This window comes from Phalacrocorax carbo, chromosome 18 (genome assembly GCF_963921805.1).
Source record: "Phalacrocorax carbo chromosome 18, bPhaCar2.1, whole genome shotgun sequence".
Classification (NCBI taxonomy): domain Eukaryota; kingdom Metazoa; phylum Chordata; class Aves; order Suliformes; family Phalacrocoracidae; genus Phalacrocorax; species Phalacrocorax carbo.
Window position 1 is genome coordinate 5,858,343 of NC_087530.1, and position 14,801 is coordinate 5,873,143.

At 53.1% G+C, this 14,801-nt stretch overlaps 1 protein-coding gene across 10 annotated transcripts in view; it reads right to left on the bottom strand.

The window, feature by feature from the left end:
* Nucleotides 1-1,046, bottom strand: part of PRRC2B (proline rich coiled-coil 2B) — a 50,856-nt gene extending 49,810 nt beyond the window's left edge. For 8 of the 10 annotated variants that reach the window (XM_064468700.1, XM_064468708.1, XM_064468705.1 and 5 more), the window contains exon 1: nt 821-1,046. The gene's annotated coding sequence lies outside the window, so the exon portion shown is untranslated. The remainder of the gene's footprint in view (nt 1-820) is intronic. The other 2 variants (XM_064468701.1, XM_064468699.1) reach the window with 1 other exon arrangement.
* Between the last annotated feature and the right edge of the window lie 13,755 nt (nt 1,047-14,801).

Here is a 14,801-nt window from a genome sequence, read left to right on the forward strand (position 1 = left end):
GCTTGCAGCACGTTGCTCCCACATAGAGATTAAAAACTCCTTCCCCCCCCCCCAAAAAAAATAAAAACAACAAACAAAAAAAACCAAACCAACCCCATCTTCTCAAAACCCACCTAACAAGCTCTCCCAGCACCAAAGCGCACAAACTCCATCCTTGTTCCCCCCGCCCCGAGCCGCATTTCAGCCTTCGGCCTCAGCAACCCTTTTGTAGGCTTCGGCATCACAACAAACCGACCGAGCCTTCTGGATGCCACCCCCCCCCCCCTTGTTTTGCTGAGACACACACACGGCGCGACAAAAATATCTTTGTGTCACACTCCAGATGAGGAAGAAAAACAACCTGCCTTTGCGGCGGGGAGCCCCTCGCCCCCTCCTGCACCCGCCGGGTGGGGGGCTGCAGCCGCGCCGCACACACGGGCACCAGCCGCAGGCCTCCCCCAGCCCGGGGGCGGGAGCCCGGACAAGGGGCCCCGAGCCCGCTGGGTCCCCGCTGGCTCCCCCGGGCTTCACCGCGGCCCTCACCGGGGATGGGGCCGGGCCCGGGCCCCACGGCTGCCCCCGGCGCCTCCATCCCCGCGGGGTGGGGTTGGGGGGGGGTTGGGGGCGATCGCACAATAAACAGAGGCGGCTTCAACAGCCCGAGGTGGGGGGTCCCCCCGACCCCCGGGACTGCACCGCCGCCTGCTCCCCCCGCCGGGCCGGGCGGCCGCGGGGTGCCGCAGCCGCAGGCAGCCGCTGGCTCCGGCTCCATTTTAGGGCTGCCTCGTCCCACCTTCCCTCTCCCTCCCCTTCCTCCTCCTCCCCCCCGGGCCCCACTCACCGCCCCAAATATCCGCGGCCGCCGCCGCCACCGGCTCCCGATACCCACCTGTGGTGGTGGCGGGGAGCCGGGAGCGCCTGGGGAGCCGGGTGCGGAGGGGCGATGGGCGCGGGGCGCGGCGGATGGCGGCGGATTGCGCGGCGGCGGCGGCGGGATGCGGGGCGATACGGGTTCTCGCTGCCGCTCCCTCCTCCTCCTCGCCGGCCTGTCAATCCCGCGCGGGAGGGCGCCGCGCCGCCGCCCTCCGCACAGCGCCGCCTGCAGGGCCCCGCCGGTGCCGCAGGGGCGGCCCAAGATGGAGGGGAGGTGCTGAGGGACGAGGGCGGGCGAAAGGGGCAGAGCCGTGGCCATGGCGGCTGCCGCCCGCCGCAGCCCTTCCCTCCACCTCACGCGACCGGAGCAGGCGCCCGCCCGCCCGGCCGCCGAGCGACGGGATTGTCCCTCAGAGCGGTGTATGAGGGGTGGCGGGCGGCAAAGCCCCCAAATTCAACCCGGCGCCTGTCAGCCTGTGAGGGGCCATGCTCGGACCCCTCGGTGCTGAAGGAGACCCCCGAGTTAATCGCTGTAGGGTTCATCCCCCTACAGCTGCCCCAGCATAAACCACCCGTACCGGAGGGCCGCCTCCAGCCCCCTTGGCTTCTCCCCTCAAATTTTTGCCTCCTTGCTGGGGTGACCCTGGTTAGGGCCATGGGGCAATGACTAGGGTGTGAGGGGTGTCTGTCTGGCAGGAGCATGACCAGAAAACTGCCTGGTGTTCCTCCCTGGTTTTGTGGGCAGGAGGTTCAAAGGCAATCCAGAGAAACTGCCCCTTGGAAGGACTTCAGAAGTGCCTTTTAATTTGTTCTCTCATTAATGATGATGGAAATGAATGCAGTAGAGCAAGGCAGTCAATCCTGTCCCAAAAAAAACTCTACCAAGCCATAAAATACAAGTAGCCTCACGAGGCAAACGTGGTCACTGCTTGGGCCAAAAAGCCGTTCAGGTCAATATGATGGGAGCAGCACTCCGGGCAAGAAATTGGCACTAAAGATATTGCTGTAGAAGTTGCTACAAAGTAAAGTTCCTCTGCCCTAGGGATCTTTCATAGCTTGGGAGATGCAGTCTCCTCAAGCAGAGACCATTCTCCTTTAATTCTCCTTCCCCGTCCTGTAACAAACTCCCATGGGGTCTATCAGGGCAACGTTTTGCAATGAAAGGCCAGACTGCAGGTATGCATGATTTCTTAGGGACTGTCCAGCAGTTTGCAAAAATGGCACACACACATAATATATATACGTGTGTGTGTATAATATGTACATGGGACAAACACCTGGACATTCACTGGCCTCTTGCAGGTGCACTAACTTATTCATGGGTCACCAGTCAAGTACTGTCATCCTGCACATCCTTGCCCGTGAAGGGAAGGTGGCTTTAGTAGGATTTTGCAGCACATTTCCCTGGTGCAGGCAATGCCTCAGGAGGAATGGTCTCCACCTCTCCCTAGGTTACAGGAACAGCGTAAGGCCTGGCACCTGGATCACTGCTCATGAGAAATGTTTCTGATCTCAGACAGACATCAAGAGTAATGCAGAGGGAAGAAATGCATGAACAGCTTTCTGACCATATGTGGTGTTCCTACAGTTGATCTGCACTGCTATTGAAGTTGCCAGGCACTGAGCTACCAAGAGACACACCAGCACTGCTGAAAACCATCATCTGGTTGTCAGATCCCCTCCTTTTCTGGATATCAAAGTATTACACTCTACTCCTGCCCCTTTGGCATCTTGTCTCATCTTTCCTGCAGCATGTTTTTTCTGTCTAGAGACACCAGGCCAATGCCCTCTGCTTCTTTCCTTATAGCCACTTGCATGGAGAAGTCCACCCTCCTTCCTGACATTAGCAAGCTCCCACTCACACCGACTCACCGGGCATCCAGGGCATTAGTCTGGTGTGGTTAGTTTTTCTTTCTCCATCGGTCAGACAAGTACACACACGCACACACGAATAGCTCTTCTAACTTGCTTCCTGCCCATGCAAACCTCACTGTCCTCCATGAGAGAATCTACAGGTCAGCTCTGGTCAGTTCCAAAGAGGGCCTCTGATTTGGGCTGCTGCTTTTCACATTCAGCCACGCTACGCTCCAGCACCATGCTGTTTCACAGCCCACGTCAGCTGAGGAGGAAGAGGAGCGTGAACCATCTTGTGCTGTATGCCGTTGATGCACAATAACAAGCACCCAAAGGCATTAATGTTGCCCTTCAGGACATCGGGCAGTGTGGGATCCCCTCACTTTCAATGACTCATACCACTACCTACAACCCAAACCATCAGCAGGTGACTCATGCAGGCTTGTCCAGGTCAGCATTATGCACACCTGCTGCTGTAATAAGCAGTTCTCCGAAGGTCTCCTGTGCATCTCCAAGGCAACAATCCAAGGCCAAGGGAATAGATGCACCAATTAAAGAAAAAACTAATGCAACCCGTTGTGGAGATCAAAAGGCCAAAGTAAACAAATGAAAGACAATTCAACATTGATTACCAGGTGTATACACTGCAGCCCCCACAAACTCATGGCTTTTCCACCTGTGCCCAGCAGTGGGCCAAGGCCAGCTCTACAGAGTTTTGCAAGTCTCTCAGCTCAGGACTGCATTGGGGCTGGGCTTCTCTTCTCTGTTCAGAGCTGGGCATGATCAGAATAGTGAAAGGACATAGTTTGTCCCTACCACCAAAGGGAAGAGCGTGACTCCACTACATCCCGGTCCATGGGGACACCATCAGACCTTGGCGTAGGGTGATGAATTCCTGTGCTGCTCTTCAAAAGACCGGCACCATCTTGCACCTGCCTGTGTATAAACCAAAACAACTGGTGTAAAGTGAGAGCTGGTAGGATTAGACCCGCAACAGACTGAGGGAGGAGCGTCGATAGCAAAAGGAGATTTGGGCAGACACTGATGAACGGGTTTCACTTGGATGAAGTTCAATGCACAGCTCTACACAGGATCCGTGCTGGAAGGACTGCTCACCCACTCTGATTTTTGACCTGTTCCAGAGAGCTGAGCAAATTATCCTCTGGACAAGAGAGTCAAACTCTTTTGCAGCAGTAAGAGTTCTGCTTCCTCCTCCCAGGATTAATTACAAGTCAGAGCAGAAATCCTGCCATGTGCTTCATCCTTCCACTAATGAAGAATCCTGTCAAATAGAAAATAACCATTGCAGAGGGCTTACAGCCCTAGTATAGAATTTGCATCTACAGAAGTGTCTTGTAGTCTAAGTCTTCCTAGAAATAATGTAATTACTATTATATTCTACAGCTTCCACAAAAATTTGCTCTGAATCTATCAATCCCTGACCATGGCTTGCATCATGCAGGGTGATTTACAGTGGAGCAAACTGAAGGCAAAATGCTGCTGTGTCATTTTGGTATCACTTTGCTCAGATGTGAATGGCAGCCTGCAGCACAAGACAGGGCCTTACTGCCCTTGCAGTCATTCACAAAACTCCACAATCCCTTTGGAAAAAGCCAAGTGATCCTGCTCTGTTCCCCATCCAGAGGCCATTCAGCACACAAAGTATGCATTTACCCTACTGGGTCAGGTTATGATCCTTCTAGCTTTCCATCTATCTCAGACAGCAGCCAACATCAGCTGCTACAGAAGAAACATGCAGTGGACAGTTGTAGAGTGACCTGTCCACAGGATAATATGCTTTCTGATCCCATGAGGTAGGAACTGGTTTGTGCCCTGAAGCATGAAAATCCATTTCAAATTCAGTTGTATCTAGATCAAGAATGCCTCATGCCTGTGCTGACTTCGTTAGCTCATCTGAGACTGCTACAGGAAAATTCAAGCCTGCAACTAAGTGAACAGGGCCTTAGGACCCAAAACCCTGTCAGCAAGAACAATAGAGTTGAGCTGTCATATGAGAGGTGGGAGAGAAGACAGGAGTAGCTCTGGCAGTTCTCTGTAATCCCATGTATGATGCTATGTTATCTTAATGTAAAGAAACGCTTTGAAAGCTAGGCCTCAGACATAACAAAGGGCCACTGGGTCTCAAATATAAAAGGTTTAATTTTTTTTCCCATCTTATTTAAGACTTGGTATCAATAGAGAAGTTTTCATAAAATTGTTTTTGAGAAAAATAAAGAGCTGTTCTGATGAGAGAAGAAGCTGGAGCTTCTCACTGCTCTAAGCTGAAATAGAGTATGAAATACTGAGAATGGCAAAGGAGTATGAAAACCGAGGAATTTTGGCCTTTACTCCAAAGCAGGTTAAATGTGATCAGGGAAAGCGAAGACTGCAACACTACGCTCACTCTAACTCACACTAACTCGTGGCATGGTCCTCTCTGTGCATCTGCTTTCAGTACCTGGTGTCATGCAACACAATTGTGATAGCTCTGCTTTCAGGCAGTTTGTAGAGTTTTTTAGGTTTTTTTTCCCCAGCACTCGTTGAACAGCTGACCCATTCACTGGGTGTTGGATCCCCCCCTGGCCTTGAGATTGCTGAACCATTATATCTACAAAGACTTACTTTACAGGTGGGTATGAAAAATCATGCTTCAGTTAAGATGATCCCATTCTCACTCTCCTCCAAATCTCACCGTCGAGGCAAGACAGAGCCTCCAGTTCCTTCCTACTGCTGGGGAGACTGGGTGCCCCCAGCTGTGGTCTTATTTGTGATTTCTCCCCCACTCCAATTTCCCCAATAAGAGCAGATTCAAGTAGTTAGTTAATGCTCCTTGTAGCTGCTGGATCAGGTAGAGGCTGTTCTTTTACTTTAATCCTTTGTGGCCCATGGGAGTCGCAGGCTCTGTATAAAAATAAGATGCCATTGAAGCATTTCTGTTTGCCAGACTATTGTTTGTCCTTTTAAAGTCTGCAGACCCACGCCATTCTTCATGAGTGAATGCTGGCTGCCTGAAGGACAAACCAAAATGCCTATTTAAGGCACTAAAAAAGGAAATCATTTAAAACAGAGCTGAGTAAAGGAAGAAACTATTCTTCCAATGAGCAGTGAATTGCTTTCAGCTGGCTTTAGCACTGAGCTTTGCCTGCAATGAGAACCAAATACCAGTTGCTTGATACTGCAAGTATCTTGGAGGAGCTTCATCAGCCATGACTTCAGTTTTTCCCTGTGTGTAACTGCAAAACAAGGCTACTGCTTCTGCTCATCCTGGCTTGGTGATTTTTCCTTTGGCTGTGCTGTTCAGAAGCAAACAAGGCCATTCTTAGGGCAGCTTTTAAAGCCCAAACTCTTTCTTACTACAACCACTTGGAAGCCCTCGCACAGCCTTCGTTGTCTAAATAGCAAGAGGTTCAAGAAAAATTGAAGGAGCACCATGCATCTTACTCACAGTGTGATAGTTTGTGTTCTTCAAAAGACTCCAAAGATCGTTGATGACACGCTGAGTTTTCAGCACACTCAGAAAGGAGGAGAAAATCAGGAGACAGAGGTGTAAGTACTGAAGTTTTGCCAGGCAAAGACCTGGCTTTTCAATGCGATGTTTACTTCCAGAGCACACAGACAACTACCATTAGGAGCATCTGCTTTTCTAGTTAGCACCTTTGTTTGCTCTGTCAAAGCCCCCTTTTTCAAAGAGGTTGGGGTGGGGAGGGGAAATCAAGACAAATAAGGGAATCCAGTTAATTGACCCAGGCTCCGAGAAGGTGTATCTCAAAACGCAAGGACTGTTTCTGAGAAAGGCAATGCATGCCCCTGTTAGATCAGCCTGTCTGACTTTCATGACAACTCATAGGCAGATTATACAAATATGTATCAGTCTTATTTCACTCCACATCTGAAGATCAACAGTTGTACCAAGCAACACTAGAGCCAAACCTCTGCAGAGCTGATCTAGATATTTTAGCAACAAACTCCACTCTCTTTCGGAAATGACATTTCAGTCACTCTAGTACATCCAGTCATGAAAACCGCAGCCTACTTTGGGGACAAACTCAGCCAAATATTTGAGGCTGGAGTTAGCCACAAGGCCCGCATAGACAAAGAGGGGGAAGCCTCCCCAAAATGGAAAACAAGAATAGGCAAATCCATACTTTCCACAAATTTATGGAAGGGGTTTTAAAGTACTTTTAAAGTAATTGATTTTGCAATGCCTAATATTCAGTCCAGATTTAAATTAACACATGATTTTGTTTCCTATCTTGAAACCCTCATAATGACCACAGATGCAGCAGGAATGCAAGTTCATGGACACGTTTGTGTTCATGGTTCCAGCCTTCAATCACAACCATCTGATTCCTCCACTCCATGTGTTGTGAGACAGCTGTTGTTTCACAGTTCAAAAATATCTCGCTTTACCCCACCAAAGGGAACTATCAGCTGCTTCTGAATGCGATGAAGCTGATGAGGATAAGTGATTTTGGTAGAATTGCAACCCCTGCTGAAGCAAGCAGACTCCCGCTGTCCCTGACAAGCATGGCTTTGATCTGCGATGGGAGGATCACAGCCCGGCTAGCACGTGAATCCCACACATGTGCAGAGACAGAAATGGTAACTTGTGCTTAGCAGGGGCTGCAGGATTCACCTCCAGGGCCCCCAAGCAAAGGTCATTGTTTGGGACATGTCCAGAGTTGCAGCATTCCCTTTTTCTTGGAGAATTTATGAAATAATGCTCTGCTTTAATGAACAGTTTTTCTCATTACTAGATTTGTCCCTTCTGTCTCCTGAGATCACATGAAGTCCCTTTTGAGTTCAGTCTCTTCTTTAATTATTAACACAATTCCTAAATATTTCATAGAATAGAATCATAGAATTGTTTAGGTTGGAAAAGACCTTTAAGATCATCAAGTCCAGCTGTTAACCCAGCACTACCAACTCCACCAATAAACCATGTCCCCAAGTACCATGTCTACACATCTTTTAAATACCTCCAGGGATGGTGACTCAGCCAGTTCCCTGGGCAGTCTGTTCCAATGCTTGACAACCCTTTCAGCAAAGAAATTTTTCCTAATATCCAACTTAAACCTCCCCTGGTGCAACTTGAGGCCATTTCCTCTTCTCCTGTCGCTTGTTACTTGGGAGAAAAGTGACCCCCACCCCACTACAACTTCCTTTCAGGCAGTTGTACAGAGCGATAAGGTCTCCCGTCAGCCTCCTCTTCTAAACCCCCCCAGCTCCCTCAGCCACTCCCCAGCACACTTGTTCTCCAGACCCTTCCCCAGCTCCATTGCCCTTCTCTGGACACGCTCCAGCCCCTCAAGGCCCTTCTTGTCCCGAGGGGCCCAAACCTGAGCCCAGCATTTGAGGTGGGGCCTCCCCAGTGCCGAGCACAGGGGCCCCATCCCTGCCCTGCTCCTGCTGGCCACACCAGTGCTGACACAAGCCCGGGGGCTGGTGGCCTCCTTGGCCACCTGGGCACTGCTGGCTCATGCCCAGCCGGCTGGCAGCCAGCACCCCCAGGGCCTTCTCCGCCGGGCACTTCCCAGCCCCTCTGCCCCAGGCCTGGGGCGCTGCCTGGGGTTGGTGTGACCCAAGGGCAGGACTCGGCACTTGGCCTTGTGAAACCTCACCCGGTTGACCTCAGCCCATCAATCCAGCCTGTCCAGATCCCTCTGCAGAGCCTTCCTGCCCTTGAGCAGATCGACACTCCTGCCCAATTTGGCGTCATCTGCAAGCTTACTGAGGGTGCACTCAGTCCCCTCATCCAGGTCATTGATAAAGATATTAAATAGAACCAGCCCCAACACTGAGCCCTCGGTACACCACCTGTGACCAGCCACCAACTGGCTTTAGTTCAGTTCACCACAACTCTCTGGGCCCGGCCATCCAGCCAGTGTTTTGCACTATCTCTGCTGAGGAAAATGCAGCCTCAGCCCAAAGGGACCCAGCCACCGAAGGCCCTTCGATCCCAATGCCCCGCTGGGGAGTCCTTTGGGAGCAGCTGCAGGGCACAGGGGGTAACTTCCCACGGGGCTTTCACTCGGCGTGGGGCAGAACGCACGGGGCACAGCTCCCCACGAAATAACACGGGCGCGGGCTGCGGCGCGGCCCGGGGCGCAGCTCGCCAAGGGGCAGCAGCCCCGCGGCTCCCGGGGGCTGCTCCGGGCCGCCCTCCCGGGGCCGCGATCCCGGGCGGCCGCCGCATCCTCCCGCGTCCCCACTAGAGGGAGCGACAAATCCAGCCTGGGAGCCGGCGGCGGGCGGGCCCGGCCCGGGGCCGCATCCCGCGGGCGGGGGTCTGGCAGCAGCCGGCCCCGGCCCCTCCATCCCTCCCCGGGGAGCAAAAAGCCTGTGTTGGGGCGCGGGGGAACAGCTCGGCTTACCTGCTGTGCGGTGGTCCCACACATGCCGCTGGTGCTCAGAGAGGAGGCCAAGGCATCGAGTAGATGCTCTGCCGCGAGAAAGAGGGTTTTTGCCTGGTGCAGTGGACTGAAACCCTCGACCTGCTGCAGGGCCACTATGTGGGGGGACATGGGGGGAGGTGAGGTGATGGGAAATGGGGGAAAGAAAGCTGGTGGGGATGGGAAAGGAGGGGAAGAGCCCTGGGAGGGAAATGAGGAAGGAGAAGGGGATGAAAGACCAACAGGGAGAGAGGGGAAGTCGCCACACTGATGAAGTAAATCCATGTTGCAAAGAAGTTCCCTTTTCTACCCACACGGTCTTACAATGGGATGTGGCAGGATGGAAACAGCAACGTCAGTGATGGGGAGCCCAGGTGCCCTATCTCGGGACATGAAGCAGAGCCAAGGCCCTGGGGCAGCCCAGGGTGCGGGTGGGGAAGTCAGTGCCATCCTCTTCCCTGGCTCCAGTCCCTGTCCCCAGCTCTGGTCCCCACCAAGGACAGGGACAAGTCTGTATGCTGGCCTCAGCAGGAGAGCAAGAGAAAAGGGCCAAGGACAGGGGAGAAGGAGGAGGCTGGGAGGGGAATAAATCATGGATGGAGCCAGCAAGGCTCTGGGAGCTTCCCCAGGGCTCAGCAAGGAGCCCCAGCTTTGCCCATAAGCTGCAGGGCTGGAGCGGACACAGCCTTCTCATAGAAGAATTTGGGGCACTACTCCTAGTGCCAGGAGATATACAGTGGTGAGACCAAAGCCTCAATTTCCCCATCAGGGTGTTGCAGAGTGGGTTCCCAGCAGGGGTGGCTGTAGCGTGTGGGGGCCTGTGAGCAGAGAAGGAAGAACTGGAACAGGAGGTAAGGAAGAGAGAAGGGGAAGGAATCAGTGCTCCAGCTGTAACCAGGGCTGCCCCAGGCCTGGAGGGCAGCTCCCACTTTGCTATTTAAAACCTACCCAGGGAGTGCTAATGAACCTGGCTAATGAGCACCAGCCCTAGTAAACACAGCCTGGCTCATCCTCACACCAGATCACCTTGCATGTTTTCTGAGCCCCCTGGGGCCAGGGTTGTTTGTATAACGATGTGGGTGTACTACAGCCCACCTGGGCAGCTCTGGTCTGTGAGCCCCAGGGCTGGCAGTGATCCCCAGTGTTCCAAGACCCCTCAGTGCACAGGGAACCCCAGAAGGCTGCCTGCAGCTTGTGTGCTTCCGCTTGGAACAGCCCAAACCCAGATTGCATCATCACCACAGTTTTGCTGGATGTGTTAAGCTTTCCCCCCAGGTCCCATGCATACCCAGAGGGTCTCTGAGGCACCTGTGGCTCCCGTGCTTCACCCTGGCAATACTGGGAAGAAGCACAAGCAAAGGCAAAGGCTGTGACGAAAGAAGAGGTGCAGCAGTGACAGATGGAAACCCAGTGGTTGGCAGACCCCATCCTGTCCAAATGCACATGGGGCCAAGTGCCACCAGGGTCTGCAGCAGCCTGGGGACACCCGGTGTGTCCCAGCCTGGGGAAGGGGCAGGCAGCAGTACTGATGCTATGGTTCAGGAAGCCTGACTCACCTGCCCTGCAGTCTGGACCAGGGCTGATTATAAGTACAAAAAACCAGATGACCTGGGATGAGGGTGCGATGAGGCTAATTTCAGCAGCACCAGGAGCCTCTCCTGTGCTAGTCAGAGGAGGCCCTTGTAGGGCCTCAGGGTCTCTCCAGAGCCCTCTACAAGCCTCACATCACTTCTGCCCAGCCCCGTGGGTGGTGGTGGGGTGCAGGGGCCAGCAGGAAGGAGCCCCTGACCTTGCCCAGGGTGTGCGTCTCGCCTCACCGCGGAGAAGAGACAGGCGATGCCAGGGCTGGCAGGCGCTGTGGCGGGAGCACAGCCAGGGGGTTATTAATAACCTGCTGAGTCAGGGGGGGCTCTTGGGTTTCAGGATCACAAGACACAGACGCCGAGCGGCTCAGATGGATCCCCCCATTCCTACATTTTACATTGACAGGGACAACTGCTAAGCTGGGTGGAGGCTGCAGCTGGAGCTGGGCGCCTTCAGGCCTCGCAGGGCAGCCCAGCCCTATCCTGACAGTCACTGCACCCAGCAGGGACACAGGGTGAGGACTGGAGCTGCAAAGTGCCCAAAATACAAGAACTGTCCTAAAGGAATTAAGCCACACTGCAAGGAGGGCTGGGGCAGATGCACAGAGCATTGATCAGCTATGCCAGGATGTGGCATCTATATCAGTCCCATTCCCCATCAGCATAATCAAATCACATCGTGGGGAGAAAACTGAGTACCATGGGCTTCACAGTCAATCCTGCTTCCCTGCAGGGTCCTCTCTGCAGCCCCCAAAAATGCGGTGACTGGGGCTGGTGTCCTGCTGCTCCCAAAGGGATGGAGCCAAGGACCTTGTAAGATGCAAAGAGAATTTGGAGGATCGTGCAGACACACACATCACAGTGTCTAATTGCAAGAGTTTTGCAAGGGATGAAAAGCCTCAGGGGATGGGTCAGCTCTAGCTATCATGGGACTGGATCAGACCTCCCAGAAAGCACGTTGTCCCATCCTGGCTGCCGCAGGGTCACCTGCGTTTCCACTGAAGCACTTGGCACTGTCACACAGATGGGCTGAGGTCTGCTCTGGGATGGTGATTCCTTATGCATCGCTATGGAAAAGTAGTCGGTGATGTGGAACAGATTAACTTTCAGATGTAGCAGCCCATGGTAGCAGTGTGCATTGCCAATGTACAGTTTCTCTAGCAACTACCGTGCAAGAGCGGCTGGAGCAGCAAGAGCCATCCCCAGGCCTGAGCCCAGCCCTCAGTGATGCTGTCAGGGCAGGGGAGGTGCAGGGAGCCCCTCACATGCATGTGAGCACCCATTGCTTGCTGGTCTGTGCACTGGGATCTGGATGTTCGCACCTAGAGTTCTTTAGGGCCACACAACCCACTGGCATGAGGTTGCTCCTCTGTGGTTTTGCCTGGCCCGGCTCCCTTCTCCCCCACCCTACCCCCGGGTGCGCTGGGACACCGTTGCCTATTGGGAGGGAGAGCACCCTTGCTTTTGCTGGCGGCGTGCTCCAGGCTGGCACCCGGCACTGCCGTATGTTTTTCCACCCAGGACAGGACCAAAATAAGTCTGTCTCGCCCCTCCTCAGCAGCTGTTATGGACATCACCCTGGCCACACCGGTTTTCCCTGGCCCCTCTGCTGTCACAGTGCTCAAACCCCAGTGTCTGCAATTGCTATTGCTGTAGCTGCCACTTGCAGTGGCTGAAATACATGAAGCGCCAAAGCTCTGCTTGACTTCTGTGTCCCCTGAGAGGTCTCATTTTGTTGTATCAGGCTGTCTGAGCAGCCGAGCCCCGTTCAGTTCAATTAGCCCGATAGCTCTCGAATCCTATTTACCTTTATGGATGTGTTAGCATCATACTGCTTCCCACACCAAGTCCAGATTAAAGGGTGAGCAAGGAATACATGCCACGCGATATCACGCTCTGACTGTTAACCCTCACTGCAGCCCTTGCAAGGCCAACCCACAGCACTATGTTTCCTGCAATGAGTAAACTGAGACACAGATAAAGCCATATCGAAGGGACACGGTGAACCTCACGGAGCTGGGAGCAGCCTGCAGCATTAACCCACAGATTAGCGAGAAACCCAGCCTGTGCCTTTTGGTTTTAAACAAACACTTTACATTTTAGGTGATACATCTTTTGGCAGATAAAAGAGAGAAAAGCTCAGAGAGGCTCTAGTCCCATGGGTCTCCTTTTTGACTAGGTGCTCCCTCCCAGTGGGACCTGTCCTTAGGTCCGTGTACCTCACTTGGATTTTAACAATCGTTTACCATCACAACACATTCCAGCACTTAAATAAGCTCCTTGAGAGGGAGAGATAAGGTATCAGCTTTCCGGTTCATCTTGCCAGTCTGTCTGCAGCAGATAAGCTTGTTGGGCAGCAGGAAAAAGGTTATCTAGAAAGGAAGCTGAGCAACGGTTGCTGTTATTGCAGGAGGCTTTGAAAAAAAGTAACCCCACCAGGAATCCCACAACCCATACGAGCCCTTCCCGGCAGGACATGATTGATGGTTGGAGCCCAGCTGTGCCTTCCTCCCGGGGTGGGAGGCATCTTCCCGTCTGGTGGAGGGCAGAGCTGTTGAGACGGTCCTGCTCTTTCAGGGAAGGTCATGATCAGAGGCAGGTGCTCAAAAACCTGTTGCCTTCCCTCTCTCGCCCATCCCTCCTGCCCTGCCCCTGCTCCGAGGAGCAGCAAAAGGAGGGGTTTGGTTTAGTGTCCCTGCTGCCCCTTCAGTACATTTTGAATGCTTCTGGGCTGGGGAGTCTGCAAGAGGGAACTTTTCTGCCCAAAACTGGGGCAGTGCTCTTCTGGGTTGTCCATGGGATCCCTGGAAATCAGCACTGATCTCCCACCGATCACCAAGGAGCAAGAGTTAAAAGGAGTTTCTGACAATCCCCAGCCTTTCTTAACCCAAGTACCACCTTGCTTTTTGGGATGGGAGAGTGGAAACAACTCATATTGGGGGCGGGTCATTTACAACATCCTTTGGATGGCTGCTTGTTACTTTATCTTCTGGCCTGTGGTTTGTTTTCTTGTTTGCAGGTGCAGAAATGATGTATGTCATCTAAAAAAAAATAGCAGGTCTTTCGCATCAAATTCACAGACCCCCTTTCTGCCTTCTTGTGATCACCCAGGGACAAAAGACCCCACATCACAGCAATGCTGGCTCAGGAAATGTCCTGAATCAGGGACTGCAGAACAATAACTGGACAAATCCTGCCAGGAAGTACTCTGAATCCGCTCAGTCACCCTCTCTCCCCTCTGGACCTCCCAGCTCCCTCCTGCCTCCCCTCCCAAGACATCCTCACCACACCCCTCCACATGCTCCTCTATTTTGCTGATTCCCATTAATCTGTGTTTTATATAACCCCTGGCTTGCACTGGACAAAAAAGCTATGCATTACCATGCTATTAATACACAACTTTAGGTTTAGGATTTAAAGCAAATAAAAAACCCCTTGGAGCCAGGGGAAGCAAACCCTGACAAACCAGCGCTGGCAGCTCCAGGGTACAAATCCCAGCAGGGAGAGGGCATCAGCACTGGGTGCATCGCAGCTCCCCACAGCGGACCTGCACCCAGACGTCAGCGGCTGATTCCTTAAGCACCGCCGCATCAAGTGTATTTAACTATTGCACAACTCCTTGGCTGGAAGCAAACATCACTGAACGCCCAGAGCACTTCAGTCTCTGGGCAAGCGTTTCACAAGCATCCATCATTGCAGCTCTCAGCTTCTTTTCCCATTGCTCTTATTTTAATTAATCTCTGCAGGTCTGACTTTCCAGTGCCTATGGTCTTGCACAAGGCGGCTGGTCCTGGGAGAAGTGAGAAAGACAGAGAGGGTCCCATGGGTAAGGGTGTATCGGAGGGATGGAGACTCTGCAAGGACAGGGCAGTTTCTGGGGAGAGGAAGCCAGTTCCACCTGTTAGAAATTTGTTAGAAATACTTATGCTGGGAGAGATCCCTGTGCAATGCCCAGGTCCCCATCCCCATCCTCCAGAGAGGCTCAGAGTGATCACACTATAAATGGAAGAGCATTGGTATTTCCAGTGGCCTTGAGCCTGTGAGTGCTGGGGCCAGCAGCATTTGCCACAGGGCTTCCCAGCTGCCGAGACATGACCCCACTCGCTGAGCACCCTGGAGT